Source organism: Bactrocera neohumeralis, chromosome 6, assembly GCF_024586455.1.
Source record: "Bactrocera neohumeralis isolate Rockhampton chromosome 6, APGP_CSIRO_Bneo_wtdbg2-racon-allhic-juicebox.fasta_v2, whole genome shotgun sequence".
NCBI lineage: Eukaryota > Metazoa > Arthropoda > Insecta > Diptera > Tephritidae > Bactrocera > Bactrocera neohumeralis.
Window position 1 is genome coordinate 15,586,711 of NC_065923.1, and position 19,885 is coordinate 15,606,595.

General features: G+C 38.3%; 2 long non-coding RNA genes across 3 annotated transcripts in view; one reads left to right on the top strand and one right to left on the bottom strand.

Annotated features, from left to right (window-relative positions):
• Window positions 1-19,885, bottom strand: part of LOC126761001 (uncharacterized) — a 129,392-nt gene that overhangs the window by 45,538 nt on the left and 63,969 nt on the right. For both annotated transcript variants that reach the window (XR_007667282.1, XR_007667283.1), the window contains exon 3: window positions 11,438-11,659. This is a non-coding gene — a long non-coding RNA (uncharacterized LOC126761001). The remainder of the gene's footprint in view (window positions 1-11,437; window positions 11,660-19,885) is intronic.
• On the top strand, window positions 846-4,953 carry LOC126761002 (uncharacterized). Its single transcript, XR_007667284.1, has 4 exons — window positions 846-904; window positions 1,212-1,288; window positions 1,353-1,514; window positions 4,773-4,953. It is a non-coding gene; the product is annotated as an uncharacterized LOC126761002 (long non-coding RNA).

Consider the following 19,885-nt stretch of genomic DNA (forward strand, 5'->3'; position numbering starts at 1 on the left):
GAGGCTGCGCTCCGAAGCTGTAGATCTACTGCTACTCTCATGGTAGTCATTTTCCACTGGGAAGACCTTGCCAATAACGCAGGGTTTAAACTGTTATCCGGAACGTTAATATTATTCCTAATACATGTCAAGGTTTAAGCCCAGTCACGCAGTTCGTAAACACTTGAAGGTCTCTTACATAATATTCACAGTTATTGCTCTTGATGTTCGAGATGAACAAAATCATCAAACCGTTTCGGAGAAATGCTGCAAAGTAAACACTTCTGGGGTCCATGATATATTTATATTACATTATAAAAAAGCTCGACGTCATGGGATTTATATTACGTTTAATGGAGCTCTGAGTTACTGAACTGAATTACTTTCATCGATACGATTGGTAATCCATTTATAAGATTATACCAGAACTTTTACTAAGCTCAGTATATTTTTTCGAATTAAGGTGGAAGTAGATTGGAAAATTGGTCTTTACCACTTACTAGAATACTATTTGCTGATCGCCGAAATAAAATCCCTTGGCTGCATAAAAGCCGGATCGATTTTGGTAACGTAAACCATGCTGTTGTAGGAATTGCGAAAACTGGACCTCGTTGAAGTCTGTGTATCTCTTTCAGAACCTCTGAACTTTTGCAGGTAAGTAACACTAGAGTTTGTAGGCAACCTCTTTGAGATTAGCCCATCTTTTACTAAAGACACGGTCTTCAACTATATATATTTCGGTAAAAACTTCCAAAACGAATACGATAATAGTAGAAGGGAATCAAAAAGTCTTCATTGGTGGGATTTTCAGGGTCTTTTCCACTGCTGGGCGCTTAAAAGATACCAAGATTCTTGTTTCTGGCTTTCTGGGTGTCTTCTATTTCATTCTGAGGGTATCAGGAGCCGAGGGAAGGAGATCTTAAAGGTGAGGATTTATTTTGCCGCTGTTTAATAGATGATATCTGCTACGGGATGCCATGAAAATTAGGATTCGAGTCAAAGCCTATAATTTTGACTCAGTGAAATATGGACAAATTGTAAAGAACGATTGAACTTGTATTATATTACTAAATCGGCTTTATATTTGAAAGGGTACGAATAACAGTTCGGCAACCGGCGGCTTAATAGTTATTAACGAAGTTATTATATAACGTATTATTATTTTAAATAACAATTTTAACGAAATCTAAGCGCCATTCAACCGAAAATGTAAAAAAATTAAATTTTTTTAGAAAAGTAACTTTGTGTTACTACGAAATTGCCACGCCCCATTCGCAGCAGCCGTGATTAGCGAGCGGCGTTTCAAACGGTAAATTATGTACAGTTGGTAAATAGCAAGCTGGCAATAATCATGCATGAGTTTTTTACAACAGCAATAAACAAATCTAATTTAGCATTGGATCGAAAAGAAACGCCAAGCGCAACACCTTAAAGTAACGGCGAAACGAGGTCAAATGTCAAGTAACAGTAAAAAAGCGCGCACAAAAACAAAACTAACACACGAACGCAGCTTACGAAGGAAGAAGAAGAAAAAGGTAAAATAGAAACAGAAGTGGTAACATGAGTAGCAATGGAAAATGTTTATATGTGTGTGTGTGTCTGTGTGCGCAGCCGCGCGCAAAATAGTAAAATACAATCTGCAGCTTGGAAGCTTGAAGAAAACAACGGCGAACTGGCAATACAATGGTAATTAAAAATCCACCTGTCGATGAGAGGCAGAAAATCAGCGTACAGCAACAACAACAACACCAACAGCAAACAACATATGCTTAGACGTGTTTATGCAAGTAAATGTGTATGTGTGTGCCCATGTGATTATGTCTGTATGTTTGCCGGCGCATAGACAACTGAATCAGCTGCAGCTGAGTATGAGGAAACAAAAGTAAAACAAAACGGTTTATTACAACAGCAGCCACAGTAGTAAGGCAGCCGAGAATAATAAAAATTAGCGGCAACAACAATTAATGGAAATAAACATAACAATCATATAATGCAAGCGCAGTTGCAGATACAAATATGTATGTATGTATATAAGTATAACAAAAATAACAACAACAATAAAAAGTGTTAACTACGAAACTGAAATACCCTTCACAAAAAATGTGCATGCATATTTTAATCGTTCAGTTCGTATGACAGCTATATGTTATAGTGCTCCGATCTATACAATACTTTTGGAGATTGTAGGGTTGCTTTGAACAATAATTTGCGCCAAATTTCGTGGCGATATCTCGTCAAATAAAAAAGTTTTCTCTACAAGAACTTGAGATTGATCGATCAGTTTGTATGGCAGCTATAAGCTAGAGTGGTCCGATCTGAACAATTTGTTCGAAGATTATAGCATAGTTTTAGGTTATGATCTATGCTGAATTTCGTGGCGATATCTCATCAAATATAAAAGTTTTCTGTACAAGGACTTGATATTGATCGGTTAGTTTGTATGGAAGCTATACCCTGCAGTGATCTGATCAGAATAATTTGTTCGAAGATTATAGCACTGTCTGAGGTTATAATCTATGCCAAATTTCGTGCCGGTATCTCGTCGATTAAAATATTTTTCTATACAAGGACTTGTTATTGTTCGATCAGTTTGTATGACAGCTATAAGCTATAGAGGTCAGATCTGAACAATGTTTTCGAAGATCATAGCATAGACTTAGGTAATAATCCATGCTAAATTTCATGACGATCTCTTGTCAAATATAAAAGTTCTCTCTACAAGAACTAGAGTTTGATCGATCAGTTTGTATGACAGCTATAAGCTACAGTAGTCCGATCTGAACAATTTGTTCGAAGATTAGAGCACTGTCTTGGATAATAATCCATGCCAAATTTCGTGACGATATCTCGTAAAAAAAAAAGTTTTCTGTACAAGAACTTGAGTTTAAGCGATCAGTTTGTATGGCTGCTATAAGCTATAGTGATCCGATAACGGCGATTGCGACAAATAATTAGCTCCTTTGAGAAAAAAGGAAGTGTGTGAAATTTCAGATTGATATCCCCAAAACAAAGGGACTAGTTCGCATATATACAAACGGACATGGCTAAATCGAAACAGCTGATCATTTATATATATTTTATATAAGATCTCCGATATTTTCCTCTGGATTCAGGGTATAAAATTTAATCTATATGAATGCATTAGCATTCTATATATACACATGTATATGTGTGTAGATCTCAGCGTTCGCCATTCATTCAGCGGCCCGGCCAGGCAGCAAACACCTGTTGCAGTAGCTGCCAGACGGTGTAAAAAAGGCAAAAACAACAAATCAAACTTATTTATAAAAAACTAAAGCAAAATGCAACAAAAAACGGCACTCACACACATATACATATACACATGTACAACTTACGAGCAAAGCGATAAGCAACAACTCATTGTAACTGAATTGCTGCAACTGTTTTGCACATTGTTGCAACAGAGTAAAGTTGATTGTTGCAATCTTGCTTGTACGTTTGCCGCATTGTTTCGTGTTATTTTTCTCACTTTGTCTCGCGCGCAACCGTGACGCATTTATGCAACAACAGCAGCAGCAGCATAATAAAATTTTACAACAACAACATAACAACAATAATGCTGCAAAGAAGCAGCTTAGAGACGTTTGATGAACTGTCTAACTGATGTGTTGCTACTAAAAACAACAACAACAAAATATAAAAACAAAAACAACAATGAAAGCCTAAATAACAACAACAAGGCAAGACGAATGTTGAAATTATACTATTAAGCATCATGAAGTGACTAAGTGACGAGGCATCTCGTAAATCAGGCGCATTGCACACACACATACACATGAATGTATAGGCTTTCTAAAGCATTTGTATTCACTTCAAGCGTGTATGCGGGCATAGTTATTTCATTCAAACACCGTAAAGTGGAGTGAAGCGCTGTGCTTTTTGTTTGTAGACTCTTTAGAAAGTTTCATTTCCGCAAGTGAAGCAATGCTGTACTTCGAGCATTCATATCTACATAGCTAATCAAAGTGCATATAGGGTATACATATATGTACTATATGTACATACAAACACACACTAGTTGCATGGAGGATGTTGCAACTGACACAATGACTTGAAAGTGAAGTCGTTCAGTTGTCTTAAATCACAAGTGGCGCTAGAATTGATGGCGCTTTGTTTATACCTAAGCACATTAGGGTGGCACAAGAGAACTTTTTAACATTTAAAATATTTAAAGAATGATTAAGTATTAAGAAAAGAAAAAAAATAAAGATATATTTCGTTAAATGAGCAGAATTATAGACCGATCTGAGATATATTTGGAACCACTGGTTTTGAAAATATTGTTAACACGGCTCCCGATTTTCTTGGTGATATACATATTTTAAGCTTACTCCTTAAATAAAAACTTAAATGAAAGAATGAAATCCAAGGACCATCATGTAGAAAGTAAGCTTGACTTTTGTAGTTTTGCAAATAATCAAGCAAATTTTTTGCATATAAATCAAGCTTTAACTCGTAATATTTCCCATAGTTTTTATTTAAATTTTTTTTTTGATTTTTTTTAACAATAATACTTTTGTTAAATTTATACAAAACTAATATCCTTCTTCTTTCAATACAAACTTATAAATATATAAGATTTTCTAAAAAATCAGTATTTTCACCAAAACTTCAATTCTGTTCACAGACAGAAACACCTACTAATAATCAAACTCTGCAGGGTATTGGTATTGAATTTTCATTAACTTCGTACAAAAATCAGCTAAATAAATTTATTCATATACATATGTATCTTCTCCAACTTACTTCATGACGACTCGTATTGTCTATAGATCCGCAGGTCAGACATAATTGCAGGGTTCGTACGGCAAGTAATAGGACTGATTTTCTTGCATCCCGGCTGAACTTCGGATCGTACGCGCACCGACTGGATTCGGTAGAGGCCACTCCTAGCTAACGAACGAGCGGCTGGTCAGTTGTCTCCGAGCACATGGAGAGTCAGGACAAACATTTTCGCGCGACGTTAGAGCATAGGGAGGTACGCGATAAAATTTTGTGTGAAACTCGGCAAATCTGCGACAGAGACGTTTGATATGATTAAGCAGGCTTACCCACATGTTGCTTTAGCAAAATGTGGTGTGTTTCGGTGGCACCAGACCTTTTTAAAATGCTGGAAAGAGGTCGCTGATGAAAACCCTGCTGGATGACCTGCGACTTCGACAAATACCGACAATGTGAATCGTGCGCGCAAAGCAGCCGTCCTACAGACCAGATGCGGCTCCTGAACTTTTTTCTTCCTTGCCGATGAGAGGCCAGCATTTTGAGACGACAGAGGGGATCCAAGCAGCATGCGCCACGGCTCTCAAGGCTATTCCAGAGAATGCCTTCCGTAACGCCTTCAATGCTTGGAAATTGCGCTGGCAGCGCTGCATCGACGCAGAAGGAGCCTATTTTGAAAGTTTTTAAAGAATTGTAAAATTGTTTCAATAAATTTTTTTAAATCGACTCAGTTTTTGGAGTAACGTCATTGCTACTTAAATGCAGATAGGATTTTTTGAATTTGTTGTTGCTTTAAAAAAAATTACACACCCTAATGTAATTTAATGTATGACTCATGTATGTATGCATGTTTCTGTAACTGACTCTGAAACCGGAAGTATTGCAAGTTAAAAAAAGTATCGAGTAGTCAAAGTGGTGGAAAAAAGAAAAGGCATACAGTGGTTAACATGTAATTGAAAGTTGAAACCTTCTTTTAAATAATTTCTACGCAACTTACTTAACGCTCATTATCATCATTTTATAATTTTTACGAAAATATTATTTTTTATGTCATATATGCCTTTTTAAAACGTGTATGCAACAAACCTATCTTTCCCCTCAAATTTCCTCTATACAAACCTAAGTTTATATTTATCTATTCAAATCTTAATTTAGTAAATTAGTGACTTTTCCATACAGACATTTTTACGTGCAGACGATTTGCAGAATGAGTTAATTATTGTGGTGAGTGAAACTATTTTAATACATACCATCTATAAAAATTCTATAAAGCCTTACTTAAACAGCTGAATATCTCGAGAAGTATTTATGATAGGGATTTTGACCTCGGACCTTTTTTATAACAAATAAAATTTCCTACAAATTTGTCGTGTAAATTTTTTCTATAGCTCTAGTCATTTACGAGATAAATACAAAAAAATGCGATTTTCATGGAAAAATCAGGTTCAAAGCCCCGTACTACCTCGCCGGTGTGAGTTACGACTTTGTAGTACTGGGCACTTTTGTAGAGTGAACAATTCTAAAAAATATGCGTATAAAGTCAAAGCGATGCCATAAAATACCTCTGATCTGTAGGAATTTAAAGATAAAAACTCACGATTGTAGTGTATTTTCTATGGAAAATTTTTACAGGCCTTGGTCCAGTTCTTAATGTTAATATTAAGGGCTAAAATTTTCAGGGAATTTTTTTTTAGGGTATTTCCAAGGAAATTTCGTGACGGGACTGAAAAAAATTAATAGTTAAAAAAAAGCACCCTAATATTATACAATAGTACAATATTTTGCTTACTTGCGACCAAGCGATTTTTGGGATTTTATTTTATGAGATGCATTTTATTTATAAATAATTTGTAAATAAATATGAAATGTACATTTAAAGATTTTATTGCATGCAATCAGCGATTCATTTCAACAAGATTCTGATTCCCTTGATCCTTTAGCTGTTCTCCAGTAGCACCTCTGAAAACATGTGTCTGGCGTTGAAGTAAATTGTCCTGCTCAAAATTATCTCAAATCCAAAAACCAAAAAAAATATTGTTACATTTGATAAGTACAGGTAATGGCCAAAGTTGACAAATCCTTTTGATTTTTCAATGCCACATTTCCAAAAAAGTCGTTTTTGTAAAAAAATTTACACGTCAGAGTGCTTTAAAAATTAAAATTATTATCAAAAATCTTATTCATTCGCTCCATACTTAATAAATATATGTATCTAGAAAGGTCGTGTAAGAAGTTCAAGTCGATCGGTTTAGCAGCCAACGTAATTAATTAAATTATTAAAATTTAATTTGGTTTTGCTCGTCGTCATCTTGCACAGCCGTATTAGTTTTGCGGAGATATTTACCGATTTCAGATATAGCGGCACTTTAAAATCGATGCTGTAATCAATGTCACAAAAACATACTAATCTCAGTTATTGTCCCGTCCATCGCATTTCTTGGTCGGCGGTGATCTCAACCTTTACATTTACGAGGACATCAACCAGCTGGGTCACCTGCCTAATTTAGTAACTGGACATTCCAGGTGCATGCCCTTAATTCATAGTCCGACGCCCGCTCGCAGCCGCCCATCTGGTGAACAGACGTTGCAATTAGATTTCAGCGAACCCTTAAACCGATTATGTCTCCGATAATGGCTCCGCCGAAGTTTCCTCTCTTTTGACCACAACCCCAGGCTTCACACAGGTTGGCTACCCTTACACAAGGGTTATACACGTTTCCAGGGTGCACGGGGAGGACGCAAAAGTAGGAATCGGGTATATCAATTTTGTTGGTCTACCTATATGTATATTTATGTTTTTTTTTTTTTAATTATTTTATTTATTGGATCTGCTTTTTCTTAAAACTAGACAGGCTCAAGCAAGTGATTGAGCTGTTTTGGTGATACGTTGCTCTTTTATATGCAGGCATGTCTCTTCTTTTAATTAGGCATTAGCCACAGGGTTTGGGTGATCTCGGAGTTTAGATATACAAAGTCTGTCGCAAAAGAAACAGGGCTGTTAAAAAAAACCAACAAAAAATTAATATTTTTCAAAAGTCATATTTTTTTATTCAAAGTAGTTTCCTTCTGCTTCGATACAGAGTTTAGCCCGGTCAATTAGCATTTCAAATGAGTGTTTAAGGTCATTTTTCGAAATGCTCTTGAGAAAATCGGTCGACGCCTTTTGGATAGCTGAAATGTCCTGAAACCAGTGTCCTTTCATGGGCAAATGAAGTTTTCCAAATAGGTAAAAATCACAGGGTGCCAGATCAGGTGAGTAGGGTGAGTGATTAGTGGTTAATATGGAGTTTTTTAGGTCAAAAAATCAGTGACAAGCGTCGACCGATGACACGGTGCATTATCGTGCAACAGGCGCCAGGACCAATGGGCGACAAAAGACGCTTCATAACACCAAGGTAAAACACAGCATCGTTTTATCCAGGTGGGACGAACTCTCGGTGTACAATATTCTCGGAATCGTAAAAACAAATGAGCATTGTCTTTATTTTTGACTTGATTGTCACAGAGGTCCTCACGACCTTCTTGGAAACGCTTAAACCACTCATGCACATTACTACGGGATAGGCACTGATCACCATAAACTTTTTCATCATTTGAAATGTTTCTCAGTAAACGTTTTCCCAAGTTTAAAAATAAATTTAATATTTGTTCTTTGCATTTTACGACCAATGACCAAAAGCTGCTGTCACTTTTTGATCGATAACATCGATTGTAGTTATCCAATTGTCTTAAAATTTTTACGAAATGTCAACAAGAGATCAAACTTTTTATTTCATATACCCACCAATAGGTGGCGCCACCAGAAACAGTTATATTTAAAAAGTTCTGTTTCTATTGCGACAGACCTTGTATATTTAATTCTGCTGTCTTCTACTTCTTTCTTTACCATAGGGATACCAAGGTCTTTATGGATATTTTCGTTACGCATGTACCATGGTGAACGCGTGATATACTTATGTGGTACTTATACCAAAGTATTTCATCGTATATGCCATATTTCATAAATATCGCTCCCTGACGAAGCGCCGATCATTGCACGATCAATGTGTTGACATTTAATATTCCTATAGATCAAACATTTACAGTTACCCGCTTGTAAGTGAGCAATGCCATTCCATAATCCGGCTATAATCGCGAGCGCCATTGAAATTTTCTGATCAAATGCGCACGTACGGCAAATTAAAATTTCATTGAATTTTGTTATTATTATTTATTTATGTTCATGCGCTGCGACACATGGCACATGGCAGCGGATAAAGCTTCAAAACAAATGCGCACAACAAATCCCTTAATACGCGCCTGCAACTATATTTACATGCAACAAAACAATAACAATAATTTAGTATCATAAAATGTCAAAGATGACAAGCGAACGGCGGAGCGCAAATGAGCCGCAAAGCAAAGAGCAAACAGTTAGCAAGAAATTTTTGACACTTAACAAGCGAACACACATGCGTGAGCTGCCAATACAAGCGCTTGCAGCAGCTATATGTATGTGTGCGGCTAAGATGGCGCAATGCCGCGGTGGCAATGGCGTTGGAGCGGCTGATGGCCGGGCGCACATGTGACATGTCAATTTTCCAAAATATGCCGCATGAATGTTGATGCCGCGCAGACACAAAGAAAGCGCTAATTTCGTAAGCGACACACGCACAAATAGGCAAACGCGCGCGGATCGACGGCAGACAGCCGGTGCGAAGAGGCTCGTGCTGCCAAAATAGGAGTCGAGACATTAAAATCCAATCAGAAATTAAGTGAAATGTACGCATGGCTGGCTGAGCTGACTGCCTGACTGGCGCGCTGCCGCTTGTGGCATGTGGCATGCAATAGCTGACGCTGCCGTGGCTGCTGTGGCATTGCTGGCAGTTGTCAACGCATGAGCTTTTCACACACACACATGCACACACCAACAATGGGGCATAAATAGAAATAGATTTAGTGGCGGCATGTCAAAATTGCTGTTTGCATTCGATATTTCCATTTTTCTCTTTGAGCAATTTTGAGAAATGGGCTCAATGACAGCGTCACAACCGGCTGCATTGTTATTGCTGTTGCTGCTGCAGTGACATTTTGTGGGTAAGGTGAGGTAGTTGAGGCGCGACGAGTTGCCTACAAATATGTATATTCATATATCGGTATATATGTATGTATGTATATACCCGTCTGTGCCGTCTGACATTCGAAAAGTTGAAGAATTCAAAGTTGAACGCAGAAAAATGCAACAATTGCCGTTGGCAATGACATGAGCACCAACAACATTTGTTGCAATAAATCATGGTTGGCGTGTGCGCGTGCAGGGCGCACAGTGGGATTATCAATATGATGGCAAGCGGATATCTTAAAAAACTCCACACATTTTTTTAACCAAGAAATCTATATAAATAAATATATATATGTGTACTAATATTGTTGTTGTTTTGACTGAAAATAACCCAGAATTAAGTTGAAGGAATGCTGCCGAGTTAACAGTGCTTGGCCGCATAATACTCTGGGTCCGTTACCCGCTTCTTTTTGGTGTCTGGTAAAAGCTAGCTTTTTCGCAATTCCTGTTAAGTCCACGAACCCCTTTTAGGACTAAAGTGTGAACTCTGTGTTATAGTCCGATGTGAACAATATCTTATTGGATTGTGCCGCTGCCTCGAACAATAATCCATGCCAAATATCGTGAAGTTGTCTTGTGAAAAATAGTTTTGCCTACGAGGCCTGGATTTGAAGCGATCAGTTTGCATGACAGCTATGTATATGCTATAGTAGTTCGATCGACTCAGCTTATCATGGCTATCATTCGTATATTATCTATACATATATATACATATACATATATATATATTTGTGGAGTTATAAGATCTCCGATGTTTCCCTCAGGGAGTTACAAACTTCGTGACAGACTTAATATACCCCGTGCAGTGTATAAAATTAAATAGGTGGCAACGATGTACAGAAATAATCCAGCTGTAAGCCTTCATAAATACATATGTATATTTATTTAGAAGTATAATAGAGTATTTAATTACATTTTTAAACAGATGGCAACATTTTCCAAAACATGCAGGACTATACGTTTTCTTAATTCCCTTCAGTATTTACACCCTTACTGTAAGTTTTGACCTAGTGAATTTTTATCGCTAAATGTACGCTACTATTATACAACTCACTAACTATATTGAGAACGATGAGTATGTTCCAATTAAATATTTGAAACGGGTGGCAACCCTTCACAGGAATATTTACCTCAGAAAGCTTTGTTGTGATTTTTAATTTGATTTGCACTTTCTACAATGCAATAATATTTATTTTATACCAAAGATCAAAACAGGTGGCAACTCCTTAAACATATTTTCTAAAGTAACCCTTTCTGAATAATATTTAGTTTAAGTATATAATATTGATATTTAGTTTAACATTACATTTTTTTTGTTTCTAAATGGGTGGCAACTCTTTTAGTGCATTTTTAAACTATAAACTGCTTTCTTAAGATCCATTCGTTTAATACTTATATTGAAGATTTTTTTTAAAACTGGTTGAGTTTTAGCTCTATATATTAAGAGTTTGTCGGTATTTGCACATATTCCCGCAAATTCGAATTCTTTTTTATCATATCCTCAGTTTCCTTTCTTTTTATCGCATTCGGATTGGCAAAAGGTCGTATTCTACGATTTGTTCCCATACGGCTAAATCTGTGCTATCAATAGTTCGATCGTCTGATGGAATTACTTACCCAAAAGCGGCCAGTTTTGGTCAATAGGAGAGAAATTGGGTTCCATTAGAACAAAGGTAGGCCAAAGCTACAAAAGCTCAGTTGGGAATTTATTATGCATACACATTGAAGTCCGATCCTTGTACCAAGTAAGTGTTCCTGCCTACAATTTGACGAATAATTCCACCTAAGCAGAAGTTTCTGAAAATCGACTGTCCCAGAAATTTTCTTTTCCGGAGAAAACTGAAAATAAAGAAAAGATTGCATCAAACATATTTAAGGAACTACTCGGTTAGACTTCCGTCAGACAAGAACGTAAAAAGTAACAGTTATAAACAATAACAAGACCCGAAAAGTTCTCAAATTGCCGGGATGTCGGCCAAAAAAGAAAAGTTCTTAAATTTTGGTCACATTTGTATTCACTGAATTACCTCAGTTAACCTCAACCAAACAAAAAATTTGTGAGTGACCAGTTGCTATTAGAATTAAGCAGATTTCGGATTTCCACAAACCGAGCTTCCTCATGGCGAAATTACTAGAACAATCAATTCGAAATATGTTTTCATGTAATTTAACTGGAAATCCTGCCGGAGAATTGCTGAAGTAGTTGGAAGAAGGCGAGGGTCAGAGCCTGTAAATTCGTCTTAACACTACGGACAATGATTTAAGCACCTCCAATTTATGCACGATATGTAAAGATGAACTAACAAACCAGCTGTAAATACAACCAGCTGGAGTCGGTGGACTCAGCAGTTTTCAAGCACTTTATCGATAATAGAAGATGTAGATAATTCTTTGTCATTACAAAGCACTAGTCTTCAACGTGTCATCTCCTGTTATCAAACAAACAATCAAGGCACTCGCGACTTTGCTTCCACGTCACTGCTAACAGTCATAACTTTGAAGTCGTAGATAATCTCATCTATCCTGGAACCGGTATAAACACTAAAAACAATTTCAACCTCGTAATCCAACGCAGAATAACTATTGTCAACAAGTGCTACTTCGGACTGAGTCAACAATTGAGAAGCAAAGTCCTCTCTCAACGAACAAAGACCAAACTCTAGAAGTCACTCATTATTCGCGTCCTACGTCAGAGACATGGACGTTGACAACATCTGATGAGTCAGCGTTACGAGTTTTGGAGAGAAAGGTTCTGCGGAAGATGTATGGTCCTTTGCTCATTGGCAACGGCGAGTATTGCATTCGATCGAACGATGAGCTGTACGAGATATACATACGACGACATTAACATAGTTCAACGAATTAAGAGACAGCGGCTACTCTGACTAGGTCATGTCGCCCGAATGAACGAAAGCTCAAGTTCTGAAAGTGTTCGACGCCAGTCCCGCCGAGGGTTGCGCCCTCTTTCCACCCCGTTGGAAAGATCAGTCGGAGAAAGACTTGGCTCTGCAATTGACGCCAAAACCGAAAAGGAAGAAAGCGTAAGCGGTGTCTACGCCAGTAAAGAAATAAAAGAACTGTCCAAATGTGTTCTTTGTCTTGGCAATCAGCCGTAAAACCTAACCTATCCTAACTCAACATATATCTGGAAAACATTTGAACACATACAAGTTTGTGTAGACAAGATAACCTAACTTTCCAAGTTCTTAAAAATCTTCATGAACTTTATCTGCGCTTAGCTACAACACAAATTAAAGTTAGCTTTGTCTTAACTGAGAACACAGTGCGTGCTATGAAATTGCGAGCAACCTAAGTAACTGCACATAGATAACTGTCAGCAACAGCGACAAAAGCAATGCCAACTTAAATGTTAACAATTCTGTCGCTGCCTCATTTAAGGCAAAAATTCAAATTCAATTTCGACGCATAAAAGCGAAAAGCCACGCTGCAATAACAACAACAAAAATTATTTCAAATAAAATTGAAAATGTCGCGCTTGTAACAAAGTGGCATGCAACCGTGCGCATTGACACACACACAAACACACGCATAGACTTGCAAAAAAAAAGCGTAAAAAACGCCGGTGCAAACGTCATTCAAGTGATTGCCGCGCAATTGAGCCGTCAATCAATTTGTTGTTGCCACTTGCGTATTGATGTTGCTGTCGCAAGCACTATGCTTGGCTGGCATAGCCACCGCAACAACGGCGGCGACGAACTGTCGATCGATCTTCAATCGCGATCGCCAAGCGTCGAGCGACACGCCGATTGCCAACAATCAATTATGTTGTTGCCTTTCGGTTGCCTTGATTGGGCTTTTGTTTCGATTGCGCCGCTGCCACTGCCGCTTTTGATTGCTATTGCTGTTGTTGTTGCAATTGTTGTCGGCATTTGGGCGCACGTGCACGAGTGGCAATCATGCTGCCAAGGCGCGCATGTCGACAACTCATTAGTTTGGCAACGCTGTTTGATTTTTGGATATGTCGCAGCGCAGCCATTGCTGTTGCTGCTGTTGTTGTTGCTGGCTAGTTGTTTGGCAAAAATGGCAATGCGCCGCATACCGCACGGCGCACGGCACTGAGGCGACGCCAGCAAATTGCATGCACATATGTTGCACATGTTGCAACGAAATGCCGCCACCACCATTGCGGCACAACAAAAAGAGAAAAGCCGCTGCTGCAATGCAATTGTTGTTACTTTTGTTGCTTGTGTTGTTGTTGCAGTCACTATTGATGCACTCGCAGTCAAGATTTTCGCTAAGCCCCCTCCCTACTTCTATTAATAGACTCGTGTGTCAGGCAGCGGCTGTTGGCGGCTGGCGGCGCACAATGCCACAACGACCGACAGCTGCGACAGCCGGCAATTGTTGCTGTCGCGACTGTCGACTGTCGCTGTTACACTTAAAATCGCTTCATTTATTTAGCGCGGCGGCGCGTATTTGGGCTTAACTAAGCACAGAGTATTCCAATTTTCGCCGGACTGTCTGTGCAACGCCGATTTAACGCGTTCGTCTAGCGGTTTGTCTAAGCGTTAGCATGCCGGCTAGCTAGTCATCTAGTCAGCCAGTCAATGGCCTATCCATCGGCATACCAAAGAGTCTGCACTTGAGGATTTGTTTTGTTGCCTTTTGTTGTCACCACAATGTGCGGAGAATAGAAGCGTTGCATCCTCGCGCCACAAAGCCAACTATTAATATCCCTTGCGCTAGTGTGTGAGTGTTTTCGTACGTAAATTTGTCGCGCCAACCAGCTGCACTTAATTATTCATAAAATTCACCAACAATTGCAACAACAACTGCCGCATACAGCCAGCGGCTACAGACAACAAAAGATCATTAAGTTGCACAAATCCATGGCGGTTGCACAGTTCGCATTGAGAAATGCAAATTTTTTTATTTGTGTGGTTTCTTTTATTGTCCATTGATATTGCTGTTGTTGTTTTTCGGAGACCATAAAATTATCTAAAGAATTTCAGATTTCTTCTAACATTTTGGTGTGGTCCGAAAGCAGAGTTTTTCTTTCCTTCGCATATAGTATGAATCACTTGAAAAACAGAGAACTTTGAAACTTTGTATATCCTCTTGAAGGTTAGTTTAGAAAGTTCTTTCATATTGGATTGCATCCACTCAGTTTGTTTATTAAGAAAACTCATTAAAAATAAGTTGAAGTCAGAAATCAATATCAAATTGGTAAGCCAAAATGAAGCACTTAACATACGCCTGAATGTTAGTGGTGACTATCTGAAGATAGCGGAAAAAATCTCAACACACAATCCTAATTACATATCAACGACTCTTGCTATCCCTGAAGAAAACTCAATATCGATATCTGATATTTTTATAACCTAAATGAACTCCCACGTCAATGTTGACAGTCATAACTTCAAAGTCGTAGATAATTTCGTCTATCTTGGAACCAGTATTAACACCAAGAACAATGCCTAGAAATCTAACGCAGAATAACTTTTGCCAACAGATGCTAATTTGGACTGAGTAGGCAATTGAGAAGTAAAGTCTTCCCTCGGCGAAGAAAGGACAAACAATATAAGTCATTCACTATTACCGTCCTGCTATATATTGCAGAAGTATGGACGATGACAACATCTGATGAGTCGAACTAATTTATTTTATTTGTTCAGAATTACGAGACGAGTCGAATTTAGAGTGATTGTCTGCCCGTCCATCCACCCTACTCTACGCTCAAGCGATGATTTGAATAAAAATTAGGATATCTTACTGAAGCCGGTACTTTCTAAGGAGGTTGGTATAGCATATGGGCCAAATCGGGCAATTGCCACGCCAAAACCTAAAAAAATACTTAAGTTTTTAAATTATTTTTAAAATTAATAGGTCTCGCCCTGTAATAAAAAATTAGCTTGAAAAGGTTGAAGAACCAATGCTTGAAAGGTCGATCATATGAAAATTCAGGCTCAATCAGAATGCGAAAAAAGAAAATTGCTTTCTTTCTGTTGTCGAGAATATGAATAGATCAAATTGCCTATTTTCAAGCAAACAACAACCGTTAAAAACCCTAAGGATCATTGAACGCGTTAAGGGTTTTTGTCTTTACTAAAAATAAATGAAAGATACATTGACCTCACCAAACGTCACATACCTCGCTGAAGTTCAATGAAGTGATATTAGGAAAGGTTTGTGACGTCGCTAAAGGTCATTGAGCTCCAGAAGGGTTGCAAACAAGAAGGTTTCTTGAACTCTTTAAAGGTAAACAAAAGATTCACTGATTTCACTAAAGGCCATTTCCTAGGGAAAGATTGCAGATCTCGCTAAAGGTAAACAACAGGTCATTATCCTCGGTAAGGGTTTTTATCTTCAGTAAAGGACCTGCTATAAGCCATTAACTTCAAGAAGATTCCAGCGAAATTCAATCAAGGTCAAGTTAGCGCTCTCTAAACATATGAATAATTTGAAAGTCATCACATAATTTGCCTTTGCAATGAATGAATCATATGGGAATCAGTTTTTATCTACAAATTGAATACAACCATTGCATATTTTTTAAGCCATTTTGTGGACAATGTAGCCTGATGCTAAAAATTATGCCGTCGCTGATATCGGGAACGATTATCTGGGTTAGCTAGAAACCTTATTTTGTGTATAACACAGTTTTTAATTTTCTCTTAGCTTTTACCTCACATTTCGTATAAGTCAAGTACCTTATCTTACGCGTAAAAAATATCAAATTAGGAATGTAATTTTTCAAGTCCTTAGACCTAACTATCTATGACTGATTTTGTGAGTTCGGCTAACGAATTACTCTAGACTTATGATAACGTTCTTTACTTTAGTTGACGTTATATTTTTGGAGCATATTTTAGCTCAATGACCCTCAGACCTTCCACTATCCCCCATAGGTAAGGATAGTTTAGCTGGCTGATCAAAGATCGCAGGTTGACTGCTATATGTAGCCATAGAAAAGAAGAACTCCTGTGTTTGAACTTATAAATTAGCAAAGTAGCCAATACCAATTTGCACAGGCATTTTATTCCCATTTCCGCCAGTTCGGTGGGATGTTTGAAGGTATGCGCGCCCAAGTGTCTAAGTCTTGACCAACCAAACGCAGGAAGCAAGGAAGTGTTGAGTTGTTTCCATACAGCTTCTGCAGATGAAGTCTGGTAAGATTCCTAACCTTACAACATGGACGGCAATGGGGCAATGGCCTGTTAAGATCCGCACAACTAGGGAGAGGCTAGTCTTACTAAAGGCAAAAAGACCACTAGATCTCTTGCGATGCATCTTGGGCCAAAATTCCTTTGGGACAGCCTATGTATCGATGGTGGCCCAGCGTTTGCCAAGCTTTCTCAAAGCCCAGCTATGTAGTAGTAGAACACAAGAGGATACATGAGCACTGACGCGCTCCCATTCTACCGATAGCGGTTCTAGGGTACCTTTCCTTGCTAGTCTATCACCTTTGCAAATTCCTGCGATTCCAGTATGGCCTGCCACCCTTACCAGTCTTATCACAAAGTTAGACACTCCGCCACCAACTATGAACGCACTGTTAATGAGTTCAAGGCTAGTATCGCCGCTCTGCTGTCTGAGTGGATGGTCACTTCTTTGAAGGAGGCTGTATCTCTGGAGCAGTAGATCTGCTGCTACCTTAATGGCTGGAACCTCCGCTTAGAAGACGCTGGCATAGTCAGGAGGTCTGAAGCAGGAGTTGACAGAGAGCTCCTGTAAGTTAACCCCTCACCAACCTTCCCCAAGCTTTGACCCATCCGTAAAGAAGCTCACTGGCCCTCTCCTCCAACCGCTTCTTCCCACCCACAACTCCTTCGTCAGTATATGGGCAGAGAAGGAGCCGCCAGAGCTCGGTTTGGCGGTTTCTATCTCACATATATCCAATGTAAGTATTTATACAATATGTATCGTTTAGTTAAATACGTTTTATTAGATACATATCTTAACTCAAAAAAGAATGAAGACGGTCAATACGTACCCCTAGCCCATAAATACGAAAGAAACTGCGCTTCGTCCTTCTGGTTGATTTTATAAGTTAGCGATATCTCAATAAAATAAATAAAAAAATAAAATCACAACTTATAATTTGACATAATGAGATTCTGTACCAAAAGTTAGTGAGTTAGTATTGGTCCACATATCCACGTAGCTCCAATATAAGATATATACTGACATTAGTTAGTTCGGCTTCGAAGCTAACCTTTAGATAATCTTTAAACGAGTAAGTAAGACCTATGACATAGATTGTTTAACGATTATTTTATTATTTTGGCATGACTACGATAAAAAAGCAATACTGGTTTCCTACTTTCATTTTTTCAGTATTTCCAAGGGTTAAGAATGCAATTCGTGCACTGAAAAAGTATCAAGTGACAAAAGAAAAACACTTTAGAAATCCATTTAGACATATTTGCATATAAGAGATAATGAAAAATAAATCCAATACGGCAGTAATTACAACTTCGAAGCAAAAAACACTTGAAACTGCTTTAAATCATAATTGCTTTTGACGGCCAAAGAGAGAAATATGTCGCTTAGATTTCTAAACGCCATATTTCATAAATATTTCGACAGCTTTTAATGTCGACTTGTGCACTTATTAAGCAACATAATTACGCAGCACGCCAACGCACACACATAAATAAATGGAGTGTGATCTACTTGAAAGCCTTGAAAGCCCTACAAAGTGCTAAGTGCATATTACAGCGGGCTAAATGTAAATTAGTAACTTCAGACTTATGATTATTTTTGATAGGAGTGGATGCATTATTTATTACACTCCAGTACTCGTACATTGCAGCGTGAATCATTTAAATGTGGCAGCACTTAGCGGAAGCGCGCAGCTCATTTGCATTAATTTGGTAGCCATTTGTGAGCAACAAAAGCAGAAGCAAATGCCACCTTATGGCGCATCGGGTTACAGCCGGGTGCTAATAGCACGTTACACACAGGCCTACATATTCAAATATACTCACCCACGAACAGACAGAATGCGAGCAGACGACATTTTAATCCCAAAGCAGTGCGAACATAAGGACCAAATGCGTTCGCCATGTGGACGCTATGGAACATATGGAAATCATGTAAACCGTTGAGCGCCATAAAGTACCATAAAGCCGAGTGAGAGTGTATGTGTGTGTGGGTGGGTGGCGTGGCCTCTCGTTTCGGTGGGTCAAAATGCAATAATGTGGCTGGAATCAAATCCATAGAAATGCATTTTGCGGCATGTGTCGTTTAATTTCACTAAAAGCGAAAAGCCAATATGAATAAGGCATTAGAAGAGAATGGAAAAAATTAAAACAACGGAAGCGAATGAGTGTAAAACGGCTTTGGATTTAGTTGGCCGCAATGCACTTGGCTGTAATGGCGTGGAGGGGAGCGTACAACCAAAACAGATGGACAGAAAACATGAAGACTTACACGTGGAATAAGTAAGGGAGGCTTAAGTGCGAACGGGGCTTCTAATATTTTATGCCCAGCGCATGCTGAAGTGACAGTATACATATTTATTTATTTAAAAAAATGGCAGCATTGTTTAATTTACTCGAATTTTTAGAGTAAGAAGCAGCTGGATATGTTTGCTGCTAGACTTTGACGATTTTAATTTAAAGGTTCCAAGATAAAAATTTTCTCAGGTAGAGACACTCAAGACAATGACTCGAATGACTATTAAAGAACTGATTGAGCTTTCAATTATTGACGGAAAAAACCAAATTAAAGTGAATATGTTAGAAACAGAAAGGTAGGCTAGTAGTTGAGCAACCCTTCCTAAAAATATAAAGAACCCAATTTTAGTAGAATAAGTTAAAGGAAAATGCAGAATACAGAGCTTCTATACTCGCGTCCATCAGCACCAGCAAAACCTAAATATTTGGCTACTTTTTCCATAAACTTATGGGCGAGCTTAAGGTCAAGGTTTGATTTCATTCCAAAATACTTGAATTACCAGGTCGTCGAGTCATACCTTCTAGAAAGGTAAAGACTTGTCGGACTAGTGAAGGATTTTCTTGACTACTTATCTCTGACATTACTTGATTAGACTGGTTTGAGTGCCTGGCCATAGCGGTATTGTAGGAAACTGCAAAGTTG